Source organism: Triticum aestivum, chromosome 3B (genome assembly GCF_018294505.1).
Source record: "Triticum aestivum cultivar Chinese Spring chromosome 3B, IWGSC CS RefSeq v2.1, whole genome shotgun sequence".
Classification (NCBI taxonomy): domain Eukaryota; kingdom Viridiplantae; phylum Streptophyta; class Magnoliopsida; order Poales; family Poaceae; genus Triticum; species Triticum aestivum.
Genome location: NC_057801.1, coordinates 365,498,031 through 365,524,532, shown reverse-complemented (window position 1 = coordinate 365,524,532; position 26,502 = coordinate 365,498,031). Strand labels below are relative to the sequence as shown.

Sequence of the window (26,502 nt, the reverse complement as noted above, 5' to 3'; positions counted from 1 at the left end):
CCTCGCCTCAACAAAACAACCAAAGAAATATATTTTGAGTGAAATGTAATATATTTTTAGTGTTTTCTTTGAAGTTTGTGAACAAGTACTATTCTACTTTGGATCTGTTGCAACGCACGGGCACATTGCTAGTAGATATAGATATAGATATAGAAGTATAGATATAGACTAGTGGCACATCATCTAAAGCCTTTCTACATGCTCATTTTTTGTACAAATGTGCTCCACCATGCACCCGTGCGTTTGTATGTGGGAACGAGTGCATGTGTGCACCTCTTATCTTCCGCGCACGTAGTCTGTGTGTGAGAGAGATACTGAGATATGGTGAGGGAATACATGTCAATGCAATTTGTGTGAAGGAGAGGCCTATATACATACATGTATGTGCATGGGGCCGGGGTGATATACGAGAAGGGAGGGGAGGGGTCGACCGCGCGAGATATCAATAGAGACAAATGGAGGGAAGAGCTCTACGAGCATACAAACACTGGGATATGGGGGGCTGGAAGATGATGCGAGGGACCAAGTGGAGGGAGACTGTGAAGGAGTGCACAAGTGCGAGATCGATATTTAAAGAGAGGGGGCGAGAACATGTGAGGTTGCGTGCAGTGGCCGAGCCATGAAAATTAATTGAGCTAGGGGGGCAAGCATTGCTAATCCTTTATGGGGAGGGCCAATTCATCAACTTAAACCATTTTACTAGCAATTGATCTAGTGATCACATTCCTATTAGCCTCAATATATAGTGATGTTAGCGGGGGCAGGGCCCTTGATGCCCCCTGTCTTCGCCATTGTGCTCGCGTCTGTGAGATGAAGCGGAAGGCATGGATGATGAGAGGTAACGATGGATAGATAATGTGGTTGTATTAGCTATGTAGTCCTATATAGAGCGGTAGATTGATTGATGTGTACGTGGGAAAGAGGTGAGTCCTGACTAGATATATAGATTGATCGGTTTGTGTGGAAAATTGGGAAAGACCTAGCTATATATACACACATATAGAGGAACATCGATCGTTACGCATGCATGTGAGAGATAAAGAATGCCCGAAGTGATGAAGAGGGGGAAGTGGGTGTGTGTGTGTGTGTGTGCATGGGAGACCGACCTGAAGAAAAAGATTGCATGTGTGCGATGGATAATGCCGAGTGGTAGTGTGTGTGCATGCATGCACGAGATAAAGTTAGTGGTACAACTATAAAGAGAAGACGGCTATGTGGGTGTAGAAGACAAGGTGAGGTCGTAATCAATGTAAAGTTGAATTCAAATATTTGCATAAGAGATCATGATGTTTGAAACCCATGCATACATGAATATAGCTGAGATATGCGTGGTGTGGTTTGGAAACAAGCATGCTATACTGTATACACATTGAACAAGGTCAGACTGATTTGAATTTGAGATACCGATGGTAGGCATCGTTTCACCGCATTGCATCCATGCATGGACACACTATTCAAATTGGAGATGATAGGTGGCTTTCGCATCACATATCTATATCTATACCCCTATATAGTGTGTGAATAACTTTGAAAGATGGTCGTTGGATGAAGCCAATCCGACGGTGCAGAGATGGAAAATCCGAGCACTACTAGTCGTTGGATATCATCTACATTCCACCAGATTTTTGCACATGTACAATCTAGAAGACTCCATGGTTGAATTTAAGCATAATGCACAAACCTCAAAACACAATCAGTTCTCCTTTGTTCTGGAATCTTTCGTATCATAATTGCCCAAAAAAATTAGATGAATTGCCATTATTTGTTTTACTTTATGCTTTACAATGCACAATTCCATGAATCTTAAAATAGATTAGCTTTTTTATAAAAACTAATTGATTTTGAATGAAATGAACTATAAGAATTAAACGAACATCTACATCATGCATATATGACTCAAAGCTTACATGCTATATTGTGGTATCTATTTATAATTTGGTTGCCAAATCTCATGTGTGCAATGCACATGTACCTTACTAGTCTAAATGGTGTGTGTGTGTGTGTGTGTGTGTGTGTGTGTGTGTGTTGTATGTGTTAGTTGTATGTGTTAAACACATTGTACATAGTATCATACATGGTTTAGATTCCGAACATCTAGCTAGAGCATACATGTACTATGATTTGAATTCAATAGAAAATGCATACATATATTTGAATTCAAGATCGTATGTACATGTAGTTCATATTTATATGGGAATTTACTACTCCTATATTCATGTCATGTGTTGTGAACATAATATTTAGATGGTTGTATAACTAACCTGAGTACAATCTCATTCAAACAGGGAAAATGTACTCAAATTTAGTCCATATGCTAGACAACACGGATTGTTTTTTTATTATTGAGGGAAGTGTAAATTGATTTGGTACTATACACGTTAAGCTTGTTTCCCGATTTTTTAAGTTTTTTGTTGTTGTATTTGAATGCATTTCTAGTAATATAGTAAAACGGGACATGGCTCTCTCTAGTGGGGTGCGAATTGCCTTTTTTTGTACACGTTAAGCTTGCTCTCCCGAAATTTCAAGTCGCGCCTTGTTATGCCGAAATTTCAAGCTAGCATCTCTGTCTATCGTGCTGCAAAACTCCCGCCTCTTCAACCCGCGCCTTGTTACCCCGCAATTTTAAGATATCTCTTTGTCTTGTTGTGCTCGAAAAACTCCCTCCATCTCAACCCACGCCTTGCTATCCCAAAATTACAATGCGCGCGAAAACTCCCACCTCCTGCGAAATTCCCGTGATACCCCTGAACCGAAAGAACCGCCTAGCTCAAATTGGCGGGGGTACTTTCATAACTTACCCCACATTTTGGACAAGCGCGTCCCTAAGCCATGGTTCCCCCCTCCCATCCCCTCCGCCCCCATCCATACACTGAGGCCACGAAAATCCGCTAAGCCTCACACCCTCCTCCGTCCGCCACCCAGCCGGAGCCTCTTGCCCGACGATGCCGCCCACAACAACACCTCAACATCCTCATCCACCGCACAGGATGAGGATCAATCATCGATCTTGTCGTCCCGCCGGTTCTGCCACCCCGTCCTCCACTTCCAAGGAGTTGCCCCGATGTTTGCCTCGTCTTTCGCACCACCTCCATTCCCACAACACCGTCTTCACCTGCACCCTTGGGAGAGCAGAACCATCACCGATTCCTCGGATGAAGCTGAGGCCTAATCGACACCACCAAATAGGTTCTACACTAATCATTGCATTTTCTTCTTGATTCGATCTCATGGTGCTGTCAGCACTTGGTCCCGAGCTGACATGGCGCGGCTCCATCTATGATGGCATCGCCAGCCACTTTCTCCACGGCGTCGCTCCCTCGGCGACGACGTCCACATCGGTAGGAGTTGCTACTGGTTTGGCTCTCGCTCGCGCTGCTGCTCTGCTCTTGATCTCGGTCACCTGCATGGTCTGCTCTTGCTCTTGCTCGTGCTACTGCTCTTGCTCTTGCTTGTGCTGTTGCTCTACTCTTGCTCGCGCTGCTGCTACATGAGCAGCAGATCCTGCTCTCGCTTAAGCCCCTGCAGCTGCTACCCGAGATGCTGCTACACGACCAGCTGCCCTGGCTCTCGCACGTGTTGCTGCTCTGTGCGCTGCTGCTACTACTGCTTTTCTGCTACTAGTGTGTTCAGTTTCGACAGTAAAATTCAGTTTCGATAGAAAAAATCAGTTTCGACAGTAAAATTCAGTTTCGACAGTTAAATTCATTTTCGACAGTTAAGCTCAGAGATGAGTGGCTGATGTATTTTACATATAGCACTTTGTGGTTATGTATTTTACATCATATATTGGAGATGCTACCAGAATTCCACTCAGGTTAACGTTGTCTCTCTTGTCCCGCTTCAGCCTCGCCGTCGTACAACTCACCGGAGCTGCTCCAATGACGAAACCCTCCATCACAGTGGAACAGTACCCTCGGCTCCATCTCTAGATGCCTAAGATCTTCTTCCCCTCCTCCGACAGCCACATCAGCTGGAGCATCCTCACCGACCAACCCAATCATGCTGAGATCGACATGGCTTCACCAAAGAGGTTGTACACTTGTTGCATCGCTTTTTTACTCTACATGTTATATATATTGTCCACTGAGCACACTGTTGGTGCAACAAACCCTGGGTCTGTTGCTCTGACTGTGCACAGGCACAAGATCAAGATTGAAGCACCAGTCCAAGACAGAGTACAAGAAACCAAGAGATTCAAAGGTCCAACGAGCAGATTAGAGGGACCAAGACCAAGCCAGAGAAGCAAGATATCATCAAGAAAGAGGCATCCCTTGCCGGGCAGGCGAGCCCGGCAAGGGGCAAGGCCACCCCCAGAAGAAGATGACCAAGGCATCCCGGCAGGGCCTACCGGGACTTGCGGAGGCCAGATCACCTCACCGACCACTCCACCATGACTCACATCGTTTATCAGTGCGGTGTCAAGCCGCAAAGGGATTAGGTGGCAGCCGTTCGCCATATGGCAGCCCCTTTCTACCAAGAAAACCCACAGATGACACCCATCCTATAACGTGTCAGACAAGCACGCGTGCAACTGGCAAGATAGCCTGGCAAGCCTTGTCAGGAAACCTACGACGTGACGTTAAGAGGTGCATTAAATGCGCCTTGTCAGCCTACAGATTTAGGTATGATAGCACTGTTTGCTATATTATCAATGTCTAATGACTGATTTGCCACTATGGTGACCCCTTAACCTATAAAAGGAGGCCCATGGCAATGGTTCGCAGGGCTAGAAAGTTAGATAACCCGCACCCCCATATGCGCATAGTCGCTGCCGCCCTGAGGCAACCCTTGTCAGGCAAGTGTACTACGTTCCCCCACCACATTTCCACCATCAAACCACCAAAGAAGGAGTAGGGTTTTATGCCTCACGGCGGCCCGAACCTAGGTAAAATTGCCCGTGTGATCTCTGCAGTGCTGTCTCACATTGGTCTACTATTTGTGCAATGCGAAGACCCCCTGCCAAACCAGCAAAGGGCCATCCTGGCCCCATAGGTGGCCGTGGTATCCCGTGACTTCTTTGGTGCACCAGGTAGGGGGTGTCGCTTGTGTGAACCTGAAGGTGTGAGCAGCGTGTCACCTTCATCACCATCTGCATCTTCGACGGTGCCATCGACCATGGCACCCAAGAAGAAACCAGCTTCTTCGATTCATCCGTCAACCTCAAAGGCCCCGCCGCCCGCGGCCTCCAACACTGCAGGGGGCGCAGAGCCGCATGAGGACGCGACACTATTGGGGATGTGGTCAGAGCAAGCGGCACCGCCACCACTTCCCCCATGGACGGCGCAGGAGCAAGAGGCACCGGAGAAGAGAAACATCAGCAACACCCCGACGGCCACACTCTGCTCGCCGACGGGCACAGCCACAGTGATGGCGCTCGGTCTGGGGTGAACCGCCGCCCTCTGACCGCCCCTGCCGCAGGCATGACCACTACGCGGACACTTTCCCTCGGGCGGGTCGACCGAGTTGTTGCACCCAACAGAGCCTCTGGCCCTCGAGTGCCTCCACGTCACCATCCTTCCATCTAGGTGGTTGCACCGCAACAGTGGGGGCGCAGTGCTACCGCCACTGGCTCCGTCAGGAGCCGAGCGACGGTGCAATCGACTTCATCATTGTCTATGCAAGCACAACCTTGGAGGCCATGGCACGTGCTCAGCTGCTGCTGAGGTTTTTGCCAGCGGCCGAGCAGATCGACGAGTGTCAGCCACCATCCAAAGTCTGCTTGGTTTCGCCAAAGCCGAGGGATCACGATGAGCTGACCCGCCACGGCCTCCCCAAGCGATGGCGACGGCTCCTGCTGCTGCCCGTACGGTGGGAGCCGTTCCCACGGTCTTATCCCCGCCACGGCAGCCAGCTCGAGCGCGACCAAATCAAGACTCAACAATGTCTCGATGGCCTCCTCTGACCCTTGAGCATGCCCAGGCCAACGGTGAACCCCAGAGCAGAACCGGAGAGGAGATGTGTGCGTCGTCGAGCAGTGCCACGATGACCTCCTCCAAGCCGACGGGCGCGACGGCCCCGACGTCGACGAGCCTGCGCTCAGTATTGGCGGGCCCCTACCTTTCGAGGTTGGCTGCCCTTCCTTCACCTGTGAGCTGCGGCAAGTCAGTTGGCCGTCCGTTCGCATGTTCAAGCCAGAGATACCTGAGAAGTACGATGGGAGGCTGAACCTGGGAGAGTTCCTGAGCATCTACACCATCGTTGTTCAGGCTGCCGCGGAAAGAGATGAGAAAGTGTTTGCCAACTACTTCCCTTTGGCCCTCAAGTCCAATGTGAGGTCTTGGCTGATGCACCTACCGAAGAACTCTATTTCGTCCTTGACCGACCTGTGCCATGAGTTCATCGGTGCCTTCACCGGTGGCCACCAGGAGCTGGGCCGACCCAGTGATCTGCAGCTTCTCCAACAAAAGGAAGGAGAAACCCTTCGTAAGTATTTACGGAGATTCAGCAAAGTTCATAGAAATATTCCAAATATCCACCCAGCAACTGTGATAGCTGCCTTTCAGTCCAATGTGCGCAACTACCTGATTCGTTCTAAGATGAACGTGCGATTGCCCAAGACTGTGAAGGAGTTGTACCCCCTAGTGGATAAGTGTGCTCGGATGGAGGAGGGAAGGAAGTTGCCCGGAGAGGAAGATTGCACCAATGTTGATTCGGAGGATGATGATGAGTCCACCGGTCAGAAGACGAGCAAGAAGCGCGGTAAGAAGAGGAGGGATAAGGCAGTGATGGCTGTTGAAGGATCAGGCACCCCAAGTACTAGCAAGACCGCCAAGGCTGAGACCCCCGGTAAGGAGGTTGCCGTGTGCGCTGATTGCTGGGAAGCTGTGGCTGCCGAGAAGGCTGGGAATGGTGATGGACCGTACTGCAAGATCCATCGGACCAAGGGCCACGACCTTCAAGAATGCTATCAGGTTGAGCAGTTAATCAAGAGACAGAGAGCATAATATGAGAAGTGTGATAAGGAAAAGGGTCATAATATTGCTGGCGGTAAGGGCTGAGGCAGTGAAGTGAATTGCCCTAGCAAGCCCTTTCGGAACCAAGGAAAACCCGCCAGGGGTTGAGAGAAAGAAGCCCATGATGATGAGAGTGATAGAGGGGATGAAGAGGAAACCAGTGAGCAAGAGTTTCAAAAGGCCATTGACACCCTATGCGTTGACGGGGGTGCATCTCTGCACACCTCTCACCGCCAGCTCAAGCGGTGGGCACAAGAAGTCATTGTTGTGGATTCAGCGCCAGAGGCCCGGAAGCAGCTCCAATGGTCCCGTACACCCATCATCTTCGACAAAGAGGATCATCCTAGCCGCACCACTACGGTAGGGTGCCTGCCATTGTTGGTTTCTCCAACAATTCGCAAGCTCAAGGTCACAAAGATGCTGGTGGACGGTGGGTCCGAGTTGAATCTGATTTCCCCAGCAGTTATTAGCAAGCTTCAGATAGCAGAGGAAGAGCTAGAGGTTACCAACACGTTTCAAGGATTTAATCCTAGTAGGAGTCATCCTAAGGGAAAGATCATGTTGCCGGTAACGTTTGGGGGAGAACTGAATTACCAGACTGAGAAGATTGTGTTTGACGTAGTTGATCTCCCCCTACCATACAATGAGATTCTTGGACACCCGACTCTGGCTAAATTCATGGCGGCATCCCACTATGCCTACAACACTGTGAAGATGCAGGGCTGGCTGGCATTGATGGTACTTTCACTATCAGCGCCACCCTCGATGACAAATAGGAAAGCGCTCTCATTGCTTTCCTGCGGGCGAATATCGATGTGTTTGCATGGAAACCATCTGATACCCCCAGTGTTCCTAGGGAGGTAATTGAGCACCACCTTGTTGTCTGCCCACACGCCAGACCTGTCAAGCAGAAAGCCCGGAAGTAGGCATTGGAGAAGCAGCCGTTTATTACAGAAGAGATCAAGAAGCTTGAGGCAACTTATTTGGTCAGAGGAGTGCTACATCCCACTTGGCTAGCAAACCCAGTGGTGGTCCGGAAGGCAAACGGGAAGTGGAGGCTATGCATTGATTTCACCAATATCAACAAGGCTTGTCCGAAGGACCCGTTTCCCTTGTCGTGTATTGATCAGATTGTGGGTTCCACTTCAGAATGTGATTTGCTCAGGTTTCTGGATGCCTATTCTGGATATCACCAAATCTTCATGTCCAAAGAAGATGAGGAGAAGACGTCATTCATCACTCCATGTGGTACATACTACTTTGTCTGCATGCCATTTGGACTAAAGAATGTTGGGTCCACCTTTGCAAGGGCAGTCCAGATTGGTTGTGAACCTTAGCTACACAGAAACATTGAAGCTTACATGGATGATATTGTGGTCAAAACCAAGGACAAAGCAACTCTTATCCAAAATTTGGAGGAAATATTTGCAAATCTGCGCAAGATCAACTTGAAGCTCAACCCAGAGAAGTGTGTCTTTGGCGTTCCCTGTGGCAAGCTGCTTGGGTACTTTGTGTCCCACAGGGGGATCGAAGCTATTCTCGACAAGGTCAAGGCCATTGAGCAGATACAAGCGTCGAGGACAGTTATGTGAGGCGCCTAACGGGATGTGTTGCCGTGCTGAGCAGATTCATCTCCAAGTCTGCCGAGCGTGCCCTGCCGTTCTTCAAAATTTTGAAGAAGGCTGGTCCTATGAAGTGGACCCCGGAAGCAGATGTAGCTTTGCAAGAGTTGAAGGTCTACCTTTCCTCCGTGCCTACTTTGGTTGCTCCCAAACCCCAGGAGACGCTACCGCTATATTTGGCGGCAACCAACCAAGTGGTCAGTGCAGCCCTGGTAGCATAGAGAGAAGTGAATGAGGAAGAAAGTGAGCAGAGATTGGCAGAGTCAGACAAGGATCAGGACATCAGTGAGCATGACAACGAAGGTGACCCCAAGGATGCGGCAAGGAAGAAAGTGGTGCAACGCCGAGTGTACTTCGTCAGCTCCTTGTTACAGGGGGCTAGATCGAGGTACTCTGGTGTGCACAAGTTGATTTTTGGACTCATCGTGGCCTCAAGGAAACTGCGCCACTATTTCCAAGCCCATGAGGTCATGGTTGTTACTCATTTCCCGTTGCAATGGATACTCCAAAACCCAGAGGCCACCGGCAGGATAGTGGAGTGGGCTTTGGAGCTATCCATCTTTGGTTTGAAGTTTGAGAGCACATAAACTATCCAGAGCAGGGCGTTGGCAGAGTTTATTGCAGAATGGACGCCAACCCCTGGTGAGGAAGTGACAGAGACAGTTATCCCTGGCAAGGAATCACCCCAAGAATGGATTATGTATTTTGATGGTGCTTTTCCCTGCAAGGTGCAGGGGCTGGCATGCTTCTTGTCGCCCCCTCCGGGGAGCACTTGAAATACGTCGTCCAAATGCATTTTGCCCGGAGGAAGCAACCAACAATACAACAGAGTATGAAGGGCTCCTTGCCGGGCTCAGGATTGCAGCAGAATTGGGAATTAAGAAGCTGATCATTTGAGAGATTCACAGCTGATGGTGAGACAAGTCAACAAGGATTATCAAGGTCCATTGATGGAGGCATACGTTGAGGAAGTGATAAGATTGGAGGAGCAGTTTGTCAGATTGCAAACAGAGCACGTACCCCGTGCGGAAAACAGCATAGCTGGTCATCTGTCAAAGTGTGCTATGCAGAAGCTTCCTGTGGAACCAGAAACTTTTGTTCTCCGTCTTACTCAGCCCTCCATATCAATGGCCCGAAGAAGGAGAAAGTTGGACACCATTAGAGCCGTCCACTCCCGGCAGAGACACTACTGGAAACAACTCCTCGCAGCCTGCCAAACCGCCCCCTCCAGCCAGGCCCATGGACCCCGCATACGAGGCTGGTGCTCCCGCAGCAGAGGAGGTGCTTCTAGTCCTCGCTGCCGAGCCCTAGGCTCCAACTTGGGCAAGACACATTGTTCTCTTCCTCCAGACCGGAGAGCTTCCCGGCAATCAAGACGAAGCTGAAAGAGTAGCCCGAAGGGCCAGTATGTATTAGTTTGTCGATGAAACTCTGTACAGAAGGAGGCCCAATGGTGTGAAATTGAAGTGCGTTTGTCGGGAAGAAGGAAAGGAACTGTTGGCTAAGATACGGAAAAGAATGTGCGTCTCCCACATTGGATCAAGGGCATTAGTTGGGTAAGCATTCTGGCAAGGATTCTATTGTCCCACAGCCCTCCAAGATGCGGTCGAGCAAGTCACTAAGTGTGAAGCCTGCCAGTTCCATTCCAAGAAAACCCACCTGCCTGCCCAAGCTCTTCAGACAATCCCTCTATCATGGCCATTTTCGGTCTGGGGGCTCGATATCCTCGGCCCCTTCCCCCGAGAAATCGGGGGCTTTGAATTCTTGTTCGTTGCCATCGACAAGTTTACAAAGTGGCCGGAAGTGACTGCCGTGACAAAGGTGACTGCCGAGTCAGCTATCAAGTTCTTGAAAGATCTGGTGTGTCGTTTTGGAGTTCTTGCAAGGATCATCACCGACAACGGCACCCAGTTCACGAGTCGCGCCTTCATGCAATATGTTCATGCCCTCGGGTGCAAGATCTCATTTGCCTCTGTGGCACACCCCTAGAGCAATGGACAAGCTGAGAGGGCGAACGCTGAAGTGCTACACAGACTCAAGACAAGAACCTATGATACGTTGTAGAAGCACGATAGGCTGTGGATCGAGGAGCTACCGGTGGTTCTCTGGTCCCTCAGAACGACACCAAACCGAGCTACCGGGCAGACTCCCTTCTCCCTGGTCTATGGGGCAGAAGTAGTTATCCCCACGGAACTCATTTATGGGTCACCTCGAGTGCTTTCTTACGATGAAGTCGTGCAAGATCAGCACCGACGTGACAACCCTGTGCTACTCGAGGAGAACTGTCTCCAGGCTGCTATGCATGTTGCATGCAATTAGCAAGCCCTACGTCACTATCATAGCCCCAGGGTTCATGCCCAGTGTTTTGAGGAAGGTGACCTTGTCCTTAGGCGCGTTCAGTCCGCCAAGGGTACACACAAGTTATCACCAAAGTGGGAAGGCCCTTACCGGGTAGTACGAGTCACCAGACCTTTGCGCAGTCCGTCTAGAGACCGAGGATGGCACTATGTTGCAAAACTCATGGAATATTGAGCATCTCCGCAAGTTCTACCCATAAGGCGCGAGCCCGACAGCCACCCATTTGTACAGGCCTTGCCTTAGTTGCATGTAACCCCTTGTACAAAGCCGGGGTGATGACCCCGTGCAAGAGAAAATAAAGAAGCATTGTAGGGGGGGCGAAACCTAGATTGCATGCATGCATGAGCATTCTAGATCACTTCATAAGCATTTCATGAGCATCTGCATATGCATATAGATAGGATCACATCCTGCATTCATTCTCATCTGCATGAAGCTGCAGGTTCTTGCCGCGAACTTGGCTTCGACACAAAGTTGAGAAGATTGCCCAACACTGCGACCGCCGGCAAGCCAAACAGATAAGTTCTACCTCTTGTCCATTCATGTTCTGTAAGCTATAACTTATGCATTATAAAACCTCGCCACTCTTTTTAGACTTAGGTGCTCCCATTCCTGACTCGAACACTGCTTCGTTTAGGATGGTCGCAGTGGCCTTTGGTAAAAGGAAGTTGGCGGGGGGGGGGGGCTGGTCTCTTTGTCTATAACCCGGCAGATGTGGCTCTCCGGCAGACAAAAAGGGTGCCGGCAGGATAGCCCGCCGGGAAAAACTCGTTTATTTACATTAAAGAGGCATCCCACATCTGCATGGACATATACATGCACGGGTTCCCGGCAAGGTTTATCTTTTTCATTAGGGATAATTGCATTTGAGACCTTAGTTGGGTCACACTCGATAGGTTTGCCCTTAGTTTTGGAAAATCCGTGGTCTTGCCCAAGTGAGTCGGGTTCCCTTGTGCTTTTGCCCTTCCATCCCTATTCCGTCCGGTCAAAGACGTTTGACCGTTAAGGAGACAAGTTTTTGGACCAGTTTACCCTTTGTATGTGTTGGCAAAGACCAGTCAAACAAGACAACAAGATCAGTGGGTCCACCTGTCATAGACTGGAATGTTTTTTCTTCTAAATGTCTCACTGCTATGTATGACCCACATGTCATCTTAAAAAAAGATGTTTATTTCCCAGCCCGTCCGAGCTCGACACCATCTCGGCGCTCATCCCGCGGCTCATCTCCGAGGGCCAGGTCCCCGCCGTCGGCCGCCTCCTCTCCGTGGCGCTCCTCCAGCCCGGCTCCCCGGAGCGCCTCCCGTTCCCCCCGCTCGCCGAGCACCTCGCCTCCCTGCCCACGCTCACCCCGGCCTTCGCCCTCCTCACCGCGCTCCGCCACCACCCTGTCCGCCCCTCGCCACCCCGCTCCTCGGCCACCTCCTCACGATGCGCCACACCCGCGAGGCCGCCTCCATGCTCCGCTGGCTCTGCCGCCCCGACTCTCCATGCCGGCCCGACGCCGCCACCTACGGCATCGCCGTCGCCGGGTTCTGCAGGTTCGAGGACCCCAAGAGCATGCTTGTCGCCCTTGGGGAGACGGCCTCTGACGGGGTGCGGCCCTCGCAGGAGCTGCAGGAGGCGGCGCGAGACGCGATGCTGCAGGACGTGTGCAATAGGAGGCCGTCGCCGCCTGGTAGTTCTCTGCCGCCGGTGATTTCGAGCACGACCGCGAGCAGCCGCACTAGATCTGTCGTCCCAGTTCTGGATCTGTGCAACCCACACCATCTCGTCTCTCCTGGCGGATTCCTGCGCCCGTTGACCTCCGGCGCCGCCCTGTTCCCCGCTCGTGTTCGTGCGCAGGAGACACGCTGGGGCCTCGCGCCGCCCCGATCCATCGAGTGCGTGGGTGACCACGCCAGCGCGGCCCATCAGTGCCGGCCAGGGCGGCGGCGCCAGGATGGGAAAGGGAGGAGAGAGAGTTTTTTATGTTTCTTTTTTCCTTTTGTATTTAGTTGGGTCCCACATGTAAGCGAACATTGTTTTTCTTTGATTTTCAACAGAAGTTGTGAGGAGGGGCAAAATAGTCCAGAAAAATGTCTCCCTAACGGTCAAATGCCTTTGTCCGGACGGAATTGGGACGGAAGGGCAAAACACAAGGGTACCGGACACACTTGGCCAACACCACGGATTTTCGAAAACTAGGGGTAAACCTGTCGAGTGTGACCCAACTAAGGGCTCAAATGCAATTATCCCTTTTCATTAACATGCTGATACAAGTACAAGCATTACAGAACATGAACATGGACTCGAGTGATTACATTATTTGGACTAAAATTTGGCAAGTGCCTACAAGTTTAAGATTGAAAAAAGATAAGTGCCCCGTGATCCCCTCTTTTCGTTTTCCCTCCCCCAGGCACTGCAGTGGAAGGAGGAAAAGACGAGAAAAGCGCCCAGGTGGGAACCCATCCCGGTCCCGTCGCGGCCTGCCCAGAGGTGGCCGAACAAGACTGGGGCTGGCGAAGGTGTGGAGGAGAAGCGTAGTGATGTAGGGTAGAACCCTAGAGGCCGATCTTTCACGTTTGAAGAGGATCCCTACGCGGAACACGAAGAACACGAGGAGGGGAACGAGGGAAAAACACGAGGGAACACTCAACCAACAAGAACAAAGTCACACATGTGATAGATCCTCGAAACACAAAAGGGTACAAGATCCAAATCCAACAAAGGACGATACAAGTGGCGGTAGTTCATCTCCGAGAGGAGGTCTTGAATCCACGAGGGATCTTCCCGTAAAGGGGTCTTGAATCCAGGTGGATCTTCTCCGAAGATGTCGCGGTCTCTCACGAGGAGGAGATCTGTATGGATGAGCAAAGCTCTATCCAAATGAGCTAAACCAATGCTGACCCTCTCTAGGAGGAGGAGGAGGTCTATTTATAGTCTAAGTGCAAATGGGGGCGAAGTGAAAGGGTACATGGGCCTCGGGCCCGAAGCTGCGCACATACAGGCTTCGGTCGTCCGACAAGTACTGAACGTCCGGTGGCTCGCAAGGGTCCGGTCGTCCGGTGCTTGTCGGACGTCCGGCGTTTTGGCTCTGGACAGGTGGCGTCGGATGTCCGAAGGTCTTCGGACTTCCGATGTTTCTGTACTGGACTGTTGGTGTCGGACGTCCGGTCGGGGTCGGTCGTCCAGGCGCTGATGAGTGTTAGACGTCCGGCGTGGGGCGGTCGTCCAGGTGTTGTAGGTAGCCTCGGCTAGAGTCGATTTGGCTGGTGGAGTCTCCATGCGTCGAACGTCCGAAGATCGTCGGTCATCCGAGAGCTGTAGCTTTCAGGCAGCTCTTCCTCTTGTTCCTCGCGCTTGGTGTCCTCGCCATCTTGTCCAATGCTCCTAGCTATTCCATGGCCTTCCTCCTGGTTCCTGGACATGCATAGCACACATGTTTGAGGTAGTAGCCATGTCTCACATGTAGAAAGTGACGATTCATAGAGGAGCGAGTTCACCTTGTGTACAATGGTGTATATTCGAGGTCTCGTCATATGTCCTTTTGGGGCTTGGAGAGTAGTCGGAGTGTACATGGGGATGAACGTGGGATGCTCCGCATCATCTCCCCCCCCCCTTGGGAAAGATCCGACCTCGGTTCGTGATCCTCATCAGCATGGAAACGATTGTCGTGGACGGACTTGTAGTTGGACGTAGATGAAGGCATTGCGCAATCCAAGGACTCCAAGGTGTCTCCGGAGTGATAGACATGCAAAATGAGCAAACACAAGCGATACTCGGAAATACAACGGTTAGCACACACAAAGTGTCCATCATGTAAGAATGAGTCCTTGCGGCAAGATAGTGCGTGGCAAGGCACAAGATGCTTATCCAAAAGATGTAGAATGAGATGTAAAGCATTCATATGAGAAAATTCATTTGTCGTATGCACAAAGGTGTGGTGAATGTGATTAATGCGACCATTGTGCAAAATGATGTCATAATGGGATGGTTTATCCAGAGCATGAACATGGTAATTGGTGCTCAATGTGATTATGTTGTCATGCAATTGATGATGGGCAATATGATCATGATGTATGAATATGACATCAAGGAAGATCACAACAAATTTGCTAAGGAAGTGAACAAGATCATATATCATGGATGGCTTGGGAATACAAGATGCAACAAGGCAATCATAATGTGAGTCAATCCATGCATAGGGTGCAAACTTGTGGTGAGTATGATATGTCCATCGAGCATGACATGAGGAAGCACAATCAACAAAAATGGAGGTGGTGGTATACCAATGCTCGATGTCGTGTCATGAGTGGAGTTCTGAAGGTGCATCCAATAAGTGTGAGTGCTCCTCATGTGAAAGTCCATAGAGGCAATCTCCAATGTCGCTCCTATGTTCGCGAGATGTATCATGTAGACAACAAGAAGGAAACAACAATGAAAGAATGACCCATCCAATATGCATATTTGAAGATGGCTCAAAGGGAAGGAGTTCACCTTTATGAGAATGTCAAAAATGTTGGTGTCGCGCATCGTGTACGCCTTCGCATGACCAAGTTGTCTCGTCATGGTACCGCCTTGTGAATCCTTAAAAATGAAAGAACATGAAAAACACTCGTAAAAACAAATGAGGTTAGCGGAAGTGCAAAACTTATCATTTGTGTGGTAAGATACCCAACAAGTGTATGCATCATGCTCATCATAAGAAAGTACAAGGTAGTATTTCATAGTATGGAGGCATATCATGCGATAACAACCAAATACAATAGGCTCAAGTAAACAAGCATACATCACAAGTAAGGTGTCAAAGTCTCCAAGATCAATAAGCATAGTAAGTTGGCACTCAATACAAGGTGATATGAGAGATGCAACTAATGGAGACAAGAGACAATGATCGTGACAAATCAAGTGAGAGGCATGAACATATATGTCATCAACCCAAGAAAGCAAGTAAGAGTGGAACATGGGTGATGCAACATAGCAAGCAATCATAGCGATCAAGTCAAGCAAGCTAGTAGTGCGAAGATGCAACATACTAGAAGGAATCATGACAAGCATGTCATGTGTGCAAATAGTGGGAATGAATAAATCACATGTCATAGCACAAGCATGAAAGCAAGATATGAGAAAATTATCATCAATGTATTGGCGAGAGGCCATAGGTAAATAGCAATGGGACATCATGACTCTCCCAACACAACAATCAACGATAGCATGAAGCACATGGTAAACATGGCAATAGCAACAAGTATCTCCACCAAGCATGCAAATACTCATAGAAGTAGCATAATGGTGAATCATGGGTAGATGCAAACAAGGGTCACAATTTCATGCCAAAGGCATAGAAGCAAGCATAGCATGCAAAGTGAACACGGTAAAATGAGCATAAGGTGCCAAGTGCTAAATAGCCCATAGCCGTGTGAGAGACAAGTAAAAGATATGCGCGTAGTCCTTGCGTGGAGGGAACGGTGGTAAGGATAGTCCACGGGATCCCAAAGTGTCCTTTCTCTCAAGAGCTCGTTTCGTCAACTCTTGGGATTGAGAGGTTGACGAGTATATGTGAGTACCTACACAAAACAAAGGTAAAGGGAAAATTGTGTGTGCGTGGTATATGTACACATCATCCATCATGATGCGCACGTGCATGTGTCGGTTAGCAAAAAATATCCAATGCTCAAATATATGAGATGAGCGATATAGAAACATGTCATCCATCATGATAGGTTTGTTGTTATGCATGCATAATGAAGACTCATATTGTGTATGCATCATGAGATATATGTAGAGCATTGTTATTCATGGAATGCATATGGTGCACGCAAGTATGGGAATCATGCAAAGTATGGGATTTATCAAAATCTCCTAATATGTATGAGGAAACTATGGGGGTCTCCTCATGAGCATTAATGGAAACATCACATGGAGAATATTGACAACATGCAAAACAATGCATATTTGGAACAATGTGATCATGGCATGGCATAGTAGATGAATTGCGCAAAACATGTAAAGGAAGCATGGTAATATCATCACATGAAAAACAAAATCCAATGACCATCATCTCATCATCTATGCCATAGGTGCAAATAGGATTTATTTTAATGGGGCATGCATAGTTACTATGTTGAGATTGAAATGATGCAATATGGGAGATCTTACTCATAGCATATGACAAGTTCAAAGGATTATCAAACATGATGTGACCAAAAGAATTTTCACATGATATCCTATGGAGCATAGAATCACAACTAGGCAACTCAACATGCACATCATCATATTCATCATAAATAGGTAAGTCATGACATGAGGAGGTCTCACTAGCATGAAGCATGGGAATAGGTGGGTCAACATAATGCAAGCAATCATTGGTAAGATAGTCCGCTAGTGGGACAAGAGAAGTACCATCACCTATGTTACCTTTGGGGCGTCGCTCATGTGTTGTAGGTGAGGTGTTGAAGATCCACTCGTTGTCAACTTCATCTTGATGGAACCATGTGGGGGGGTGCATCATCGTCTACCACGGCCATCGTCGTCTCCATTGGAAGGATGGACTCGTCGAGGATAGGCATGTCGTCATGTAGGAGACCTAGCACCAAAGAAGAAAACACACTAGGAGTAGAGGTTAAGTCGTTAGAAATCATAGTGGCCTTACATGCCGTGGCAACTACCTTACTCTCTAAGTGTTGTGGCTCACTCACTCCCTTAAGGATGCTCTCACTCATATGGTTGGTGGAGTCACTCAAATGGCTCTCAACCTCACATAGGATGTGTGGCATGCTCTCATGTGTGGGGCTAGTGGTGGTCACACTCATCCTCTCATAGGAAATGCTCTCAATGTCATATATGGTGGAGTCACTCATCTCACTCATGGGGTGGTGGCTCTCGTCACATGGCACTTGGGGCATCTCGACATATGTGGGTGTCGGAGAGATGTAGGTGCAAATGTCTCCGTGCTCAACTCCTATCGCCGTGGTCGAAGGGGATGGCCCTTGCTCGACCTTCTTGCCACCGTCTTGGTGTGGGAGGCCCATAAGATGTGGCACCTCGTAGCTCGTCTCCATGACCGAAGGGGATTTCCCATGATCGGCCATCTTCCTGGAGGGGCTTCCAAAGATGGAAGTGTCGCCCTCGCTTGTAGGTGGTCGCCTTGGACTTGATGAAGTCGTTGTAGGCATACTCGTGGGAAGTAGGCGAAGATGCCGTACGTCCAAAGGCGAAGATGCCTTGAGAACACTTGGCGAAGATGCCGAAGTGGTTGATGTAGCCGTATCTCCGTCTTGGTGGTGCTCGTCTCGCGGTCTTCTTTTTTGCTCATGAAGCGTCGACTTGGCGTGAAGTAGGGCTTGTTGGGACTTGTACATTTGCGCTTGTGGAGCATATTCATGATGATGATGTCATTGTCGTACTTGAGCTTGTAGTAGATGTCGTTCGTCGTCATGCACATGATGCTTGGAGGTGACTTGCCCTTCATGATGATGTGGATCATGAACGTGATGGTGGTCGCCATGAAGACATGGACGTGGACGAATTGCACTTGCATCGTTTTCGCACTCCGAAGACTTGTGGATTGAACGTTGCCGCCTTGAAGATGACGAAGGGGAAGAAGACTTCAAGGCCCGAATCTCCTCTATCCTTGCATCTTGCTCCTCTTTATGTGCGGAAAGCTTCTTGGCGATGTAGTCCCTTTTCCTTGCTTCGGAGTGATGAATGTCGATGGAGATGTTCTCGATGTGCTCTCGCAATCTTGATTGTGCGCCTTGCATTTGTCGTTGTAGATCGAAGATGGACGCTTTGGTCATGTAGTTGTTCACGCCATCATTGTTGTGGTAGACCGGAGATGAAATGTCTTGCCTATCCATCACAAGACTCGAGCAAGTATGAGTGGTAGAAACAGAAGAACTAGACCAAATGTACCTTGACCGATGTTGAAGATGGATCAATGATCACTCAAATGTGTAACAAGGAAATAACACAATCGGTACCAATTCTTGTCGGTTCTCACACCTACACAAGTAAAGCTTACGGTGGAGCTCGGTGAGGATAGTGGCACAAAAATTTGATGCAAAATGTTAGCAAGAGTCAATAATGTTGAAAGAGATTCACAAATTCGCAAGTGAAACAAGTAGACCAATAACAAAGAATGGAACACAGAAACACACACACGGATAGATAAATGGGGTCGTGCAACCAAGGAATGAGAACAAAATGTGGAATCCACGGAAAATGCTCGTGTTGCACAACTCAAGAGAGACACTAGCACGATTGCTCAATAGGCGGATACGACACTTGTGCACAACCTATAAGATGCAAAATGGATAAACTTTGTATCCCAAGTATGCTATGTATGTATGGTTCCCGGTGTTTCTCTCAAGATGATCCAAGATGATCGGATATGACAATCTTATGTGCAATGTGGTATGATGCTATGGCACTTGCTTACAAGCTTCATTGCTCTCTTTTTTTTGCTTAAAAGCTTGTTCTTTCTTTCTATTTTTTTGTATGATATGGCCACTTTTTCACAATGCACAAACTAAGATAGCAATTGTGTATATGCGGGAACAAACTTGTGACACAAGATATGATACCAAGATATGCACCACGATGATATGGTATGTATGCTATGGGAAATATGATCACTAATGTGCACAAGTCACGTTGCCGGGCAATACTCAATGGCTAGTCTCGATAGGCAAGTGACGCAAAATGGGCTAGGGGTTATCAATTGAATTGCAAGGGGAATATACAATGATGTCGTCGAGGTTACCGTCAAATGTTCGTCGTTTGTAAGCCAAGGACGGATGATAGTGAGTTGGTCAAAGTCGATGACAAACTCGTGGCGATGATGAGTGGCGGTATGCTCGATGTAGACCCGTTCCTAATTAGCCGAAACACCTTAGGAAACGGAAAAACCGCAAACTCAAAATCTCCAAAGGCAAAAGTAAAATGGTGGTAGCGGAAAGCGGTGGTGGTTTGCACTTGGCAATGGGAAGTGGAACAATGGGCTATACACATGTCGGAGTTGAAGTTGTCGTCCCTAAGTAGCCGAAACACCTTAGGAGACACAAGCCACAACTCAAACAAGCTCAAACAAAAATTGGGTTAAGTTGGGATGGTGGAAGTGTATGGTGGGCAAGGTTATGCGGAAATGGAGGTGGTGGTGGTTGATGAAGAAGCAACCGTCCCTAAGTAGCCGAAACACCTTAGGAGACTTGAATCACTACTCAAGCAACCACTAATGCTATATGGATCCAAATGGGTTAGGTTGCGGAAGTCGGTGGTGGTGTAGCGGATGATGTGGTGGAAGCCCTAGGCAAAGATGCCAAAATTCACAACATTTTGATGGAGTCAAATGATGTTGGTGGTATTTTTGTGGGATGGGGGATGTCAATAGCTTCAAAACGAGCTAAAGAACGTCGAAATCGGAGTTCGGATGAGTTAGTTATGGACAAAACAAAAATCAGCCGAAGTGGGAATCTACAGGTATCGGACGTCCGATGATGGTCGGACGACTGGTGGCTGGGGCGCGGGACGGACTTCCGGAAATGGCCGGACATCCACCATTTTGGTACTGGATCACGGGTGTTGGATGTCCGATGATGGTCAGTTGTCCGATGGTTCTGGGGGTGTCGAATGTCTGAAGAAACGTCGGTCGTCCGGTCGGTTGGGGTCAACGCGAGATGCGAAATTCGGGACGCGGTTTTGGGCGGAAAATGGGAATTTCAGGGTCAAAATTGATGAGATTTCGTGGATGAAAGATGGGGAAACTAGGGGAGATGCTAGATCCACTCGAAACCAAGCAAATCCACGGATCAAAATCAACAAAACATTATCAAACCAACAAATCACAAAAAAATGGGGCTATTTTTGGTGCGGATTTTCAAATTTGAGGAAGAACACAACAAAATCAAGCTAAAAACAAGGGGTAGGGGCTTCAAAAACGTGATCAACATGGCTCATGATACCAATATGATGTACGGTAGAACTTTAGAGGCCGATCTTTCACGTTTGGAGAGGATCCCTACGAGGAACACGAAGAACACGAGGAGGGGAACGAGGGAAAAACACGAGAGAGCACTCAACCAACAAGAACAAAGTCACACATGTGCAGGATCCTCAAAACACAAAAGGGTACAAGATCCAAATCCAACAAAGGACGATACAAGTGGCGGTAGTTCAACTCCGAGAGGAGGTCTTGAATCCACGAGGGATCTTCCCGTAAAGGGGTCTTGAATCTAGGTGGATCTTCTCCGAAGAGGCCGCGGTCTCTCACGAGGAGGAGATCCGTATGGATGAGCAAAGCTCTATCTCAAATGAGCTAAACCAATGCTAACCCTCTCTAGGAGGAGGAGGAGGTCTATTTATAGTCTAAGTGCAAATGGGGGCAAAGTGAAAGGGTACATGGGCCTCGGGCCCGAAGCTGCGCACACACAGGCTTCGGTCGTCCGACAGGTACCGGACGTCCGGTGGATCGCGACGGTCCGGTCTTCCGGTGCTTGTCGGACGTCCGGCATTTTGGCTCTGGATAGGTGGCGTCGGATGTCTGGAGGTATTCGGACTTCCGATGTTTCTGTACTGGACTGTTGGGGTCGGACGTCCGGTCGGGGTCGGTCGTCCGGGCGCTGATGAGTGTCGGACGTCCGGCGTCGGGCGGTCGTCCGGGCGTTGTAGGTAGCCTCGGCTGGAGCCGATTTGGCTGGTGAAGTCTCCATGTGTCGAACGTCCGAAGATTGTCGGTCGTCCGAGAGCTGTAGCTTTCAGGCAGCTCTTCCTCTTGTTCCTCGCGCTTGGTGTCCTCGCCGTCTTGTCCAATGCTCCTAGTTGTTCCATGGCCTTCCTCCTGGTTCTTGGACATGCATAGCACACATGTTTGAGGTAGTAGCCATGTCTCACATGTGGAAAGTGACGATTCATAGAGGAGCGAGTTCACCTTGTGTCCAATGGCGTATATTCGAGGTCTCGTCATATGTCCTTTTGTGGCTTGGAGAGTAGTCGGAGTGTACATGGGGATGAACGTGGGATGCTCCGCATCACGTAGGAGCGGGGCGGAGCACCCCCGACTTCCGCCACCAGCAAGAAGACCCGACTCGAGCCCTGGCGGGAACATCTGCAGAGGCTCGGTCGGGAGATCACTGGAGGAAAGGCGGAGGCGCCAGGAAGACATCCCTCCCCGGCTATAGCCCAAAGAGGCCGGTGATGATGGTGTCGGGGAGGGAAGGGAAGGACGGAAGACGAGGCGGCAGGCCGCCGGTCGGAGGCGAAGGCATCCACGCCATCATACTCTGACCTGACCCTCCGCCACTCGCTACCCCCGCCTTCCCTCGTTTTCTCTCCATCACCACCGCTCCCGGGAAGCGCCAAGATCCCTGTCCGACGCCTTCCAAGGATAGACGGCGGGTGGCCAAGGGGCTTGAGGCGCGCCACTCCCCTCCTTGGCAGACAGGAAGGCGCACCTCTCGTCAACATCAACCCCAGTTCCAAGGAGATGGGCCATACTAAGATTCCCAACGATCCCGAGCCCTTTACCTTGGACTTGGACCAAGCTAACACCATCGCTCGGCATCATCAGCCCAAAGCTAAAACCTGGGGGCCAGTCCCGGGATCTGTTGGGGTACGGGGTAATTTCAAAAAAATTCCTACAATCACGCAAGATCTATCTAGGTGATGCATAGCAACGAGAGGGGAGAGTGTGTCCACGTACCCTCATAGACCAAAAGCAGAAGCGTTTAGTTAACGCGGTTGATGTAGTCAAACGTCTTCAGGATCCAACCGATCCAAGCACCAAACGTATGGCACCTCCACGTTCAGCACACGTTCGACTCACGGACGTCCCTCATACTCTTGATCCAGTTGAGGTCGAGGGAGAGTTTCATCAATACGATGGCCTGGTGACGGCGATAATGAAGTTACCGGCACAGGGCTTCGCCTAAGCACTACGACGATATGACCGAGGTGTGTAACTGTGGAGGGGGGCACCGCACACGGCTAAACAATGTCAACTTGTGTGTCTATGGGGTGCCCCCCTCCCATGTATATAAATGAGGGAGGCGGAGGCTGGCCAGCCTCTCTAGGCGCGCCAAGGGGGGAGGAGTCCTCCTCCTAGTAGGAGTAGGACTCCCCTTTTCCTAGTGCCACTAGGAATAGAAGGAAGATGGGGAAGGAGAAAGGAAAGGGGGGTCGGCCCCCTCACCCAATTCGGATTGGGCTTGGGGGGGCTCCTAGGCTGCCTTCTCTCCTCTCCCACTAAGGCCCATTAAGGCCCGTATGCTCCCCGAGAGGGTTCCGGTAACCCCCGGTACTCCGATAAATGCCCGGACTTATCTGGAACCATTGTGATGTCCAAACATAGTCGTCCAATATATCAATCTTCATGTCTCGACCATTTTGAGACTCCTTGTCATGTCCGTGTTCACATCCGGAACTCTGAACTACCTTCGGTACATCAAAACACATAAACTCATAATACCAATCATCATCGAACATTAAGCGTGCGGACCCTACAGGTTCGAGAACTATGTAGACATGAACGAGACACATCTCCGGTCATTAACCAATAGCGGAACCTGGATGCTCATATTGGTTCCTACATATTCTATGAAGATCTTTATTGGTCAAACCGCATAACAACATACGTTGTTCCCTTTGTCATCGGTATGTTACTTGCCTGAGATTCGATCGTCGATATCTCAATACCTAGTTCAATCTCGTTACCAGAAAGTCTCTTTACTCATTTCATAATACTTCATCCCGCAACTAACTCATATTCACAATGCTTGCAAGGCTTATAGTGATGAGTATTACCGAGAGGGCCCAAAGATACCTCGCTGAAACTTGGAGTGACAAATCCTAATCTCGATCTATGCCAACCCAACAAACAACTTCGGAGACACCTATAGAGCACCTTTATTATCACCCTTTTACCTTGTGATGTTTGGTAGCACACAAAGTGTTCCTCCGGTATCCAGGAGTTGCATAATCTCATAGTCTGAGGAACTTGTATAAGTCATGAAGAAAGCAGTAGCAATGAAACTAACACAATCATAATGCTAAGCTAACGGATGGGTCATGTCCATCACATCATTCTCCTAATGATGTGATCCCATTTATCAAATGACAACACATGTCTATGGTTAGGAAACTTAACCATCTTTGATAAACGAGCTAGTCAAGTAGAGGCATACTAGGGACTATATATTTTCTCTATGTATTCACACATGTACTTAGTTTCCGGTTAATACAATTCTAGCATGAATAATGAACATTTATCATGAATTAAGGAAATAAAAAATAACTTTATTATTGCCTCTAGGGCTTATTTCCTTTAGTCTCCCACTTGGACTAGAGTCAATAATCTAGATTACATAGTAATGATTCTAACACCCATGGAGCTTTGGTGTTGATCATGTTTTGCTCATGGAAGAGGCTTAGTCAACGGGTCTGCAACATTCAGATCCATGTGTATCTTGCACATTTCTATGTCCCCTTCCGACACTTGATGATGGATGGAATTGAAGCGTCTCTTGATGTGCTTGGTTCTCTTGTGAAATCTGGATTCCTTTGCCAAGGCAATTGCACCAGTATTGTCACAAAAGATTTTCATTGGACCCGATGCACTAGGTATGACACCTAGATCGGATATGAACTCCTTCATCCAAACTCCTTCATTCGCTCCTTCTGAAGCAGCAATGTACTCTGCTTCACACATAGATACCGCCACGACGCTCTGCTTGGAATTGCACCAACTGACAGCTCCTCCATTCAATAAAAATACGTATCCGGTTTGCGACTTAGAGTCATCCAGATCAGTGTCAAAGCTTGCATCGACGTAACCATTTACGACGAGCTCTTTTTCACCTCCATAAACGAGAAACATATCCTTAGTCCTTTTCATGTATTTCAGACTGTTCTTGACCACTGTCCAGTGCTCCACTCCGGTATTACTTTGGTACCTCCCTGCTATGCTTATAGCAAGACATACATCAAGTCTGGTACACAACATTGCATACATGATAGAACCTATGGCTGAAGCATAGGGAATGTCTTTCATTTTCTCTCTATCTTCTGCGGTGGTCGGGCTTTGAGTCTGACTCAACTTCACACCTTGTAACACAGGCAAGAACGCTTTCTTTGACTGATCCATTTTGAACTTCTTCAAAACTTTATCAAGGTATGTGCTTTGTGAACGTCCAATTAAGCGTCTTGATCTATCTCTATAGATCTTGATGCCCAATATGTAAGCAGCTTCTCCAAGGTCTTTCATAGAAAAACTCTTATTCAGGTATCCCTTTATGCTATCCGAAAATTCTATATCATTTCCAATCAACAATATGTCATCTACATATAAGATCAGAAATGCTACATAGCTCCCACTCACTTTCTTGTAAATACAGGCTTCTCCAAAAGTCTGTATAAAACCATATACTTTGATCACAATATCAAAATGTTTATTCCAACTCTGAGAGGCTTACACCAGTCCATAAATGGATCGCTGGAGCTTGCACACTTTGCTAGCACCTTTTGGATCGACAAAACCTTCCGGTTGCATCATATACAACTCTTCTTCCAGAAATCCATTCAGGAATGCAGTTTTGACATCCATTTGCCAAATTTCATAATCATAAAGTGCAGCAATTGCTAACATGATTCGAACAGACTTAAGCATCGCTACGGGTGAGAAAGTCTCATCATAGTCAACTCCTTGAACTTGTCGAAACCCTTTTGCAACAAGTCGAGCTTTGTAAACAGTAACATTACCGTATGCATAGGTCTTCTTCTTAAAGATCCATTTATTTTCTATGGCTTGCCGATCATCGGGCAAGTCCACCAAAGTCAACACTTTGTTCTCATACATGGATCCCATCTCAGATTTCATGGCCTCAAGACATTTCGTGAAATCTAGGCTCATCATCGCTTCCTCATAGTTCATAGGTTCATCATGGTCTAGTAACATGACTTCCAGAATAGGATTACCGTACCACTCTGGTGTGGATCTTACTCTGGAAGACCTACGAGGTTCGGTAGTAACTTGATCTGAAGCTTCATGATCATCATCATTAGCTTCCTCACTAATTGGTGTAGGGATACGGGAACTGATTTCTGTGATGAACTACTTTCCAATAAGGGAGAAGGTATAGTTACCTCATCAAGTTCTACTTTCCTCCTACTCACTTCTTTCGAGAGAAACTCCTTCTCTAGGAAGGATCCATTCTTAGCAACAAAGATTTTGCTTTCGGGTATGTGATAGAAGGTGTACCTAAGGGAGTCCTGGATTAGGGGGTATCCGGACAGCCGGACTATATACTTTGGCCGGACTGTTGGACCGTGAACATACAAGACTCAAGACTTCGTCCCATGTCCGGATGGGACTCTCCTTTGTGTGGAAGACAAGCTTGGCGATCCGGATATTAGATATCCTTCTTTGTAACCGACTCTATGTAAACCCTAGCCCCCTTCGGTGTCTATATAAACCGGAGGGTTTAGTCCTTAGAGACACAATCATAATCATCATAGGCTAGCTTCTAGGGTTTAGCCACTACGATCTCATGGTAGATCAACTCTTGTAATACTCGTATCATCAAGATCAATCAAGTAGG

General features: G+C 48.5%; 1 pseudogene; it reads left to right on the top strand.

Annotated features, from left to right (window-relative positions):
- The first annotated feature begins 6,725 nt into the window (after positions 1-6,725).
- On the top strand, positions 6,726-12,984 carry LOC123067501 (uncharacterized; annotated as a pseudogene).
- Positions 12,985-26,502: the final 13,518 nt, after the last annotated feature.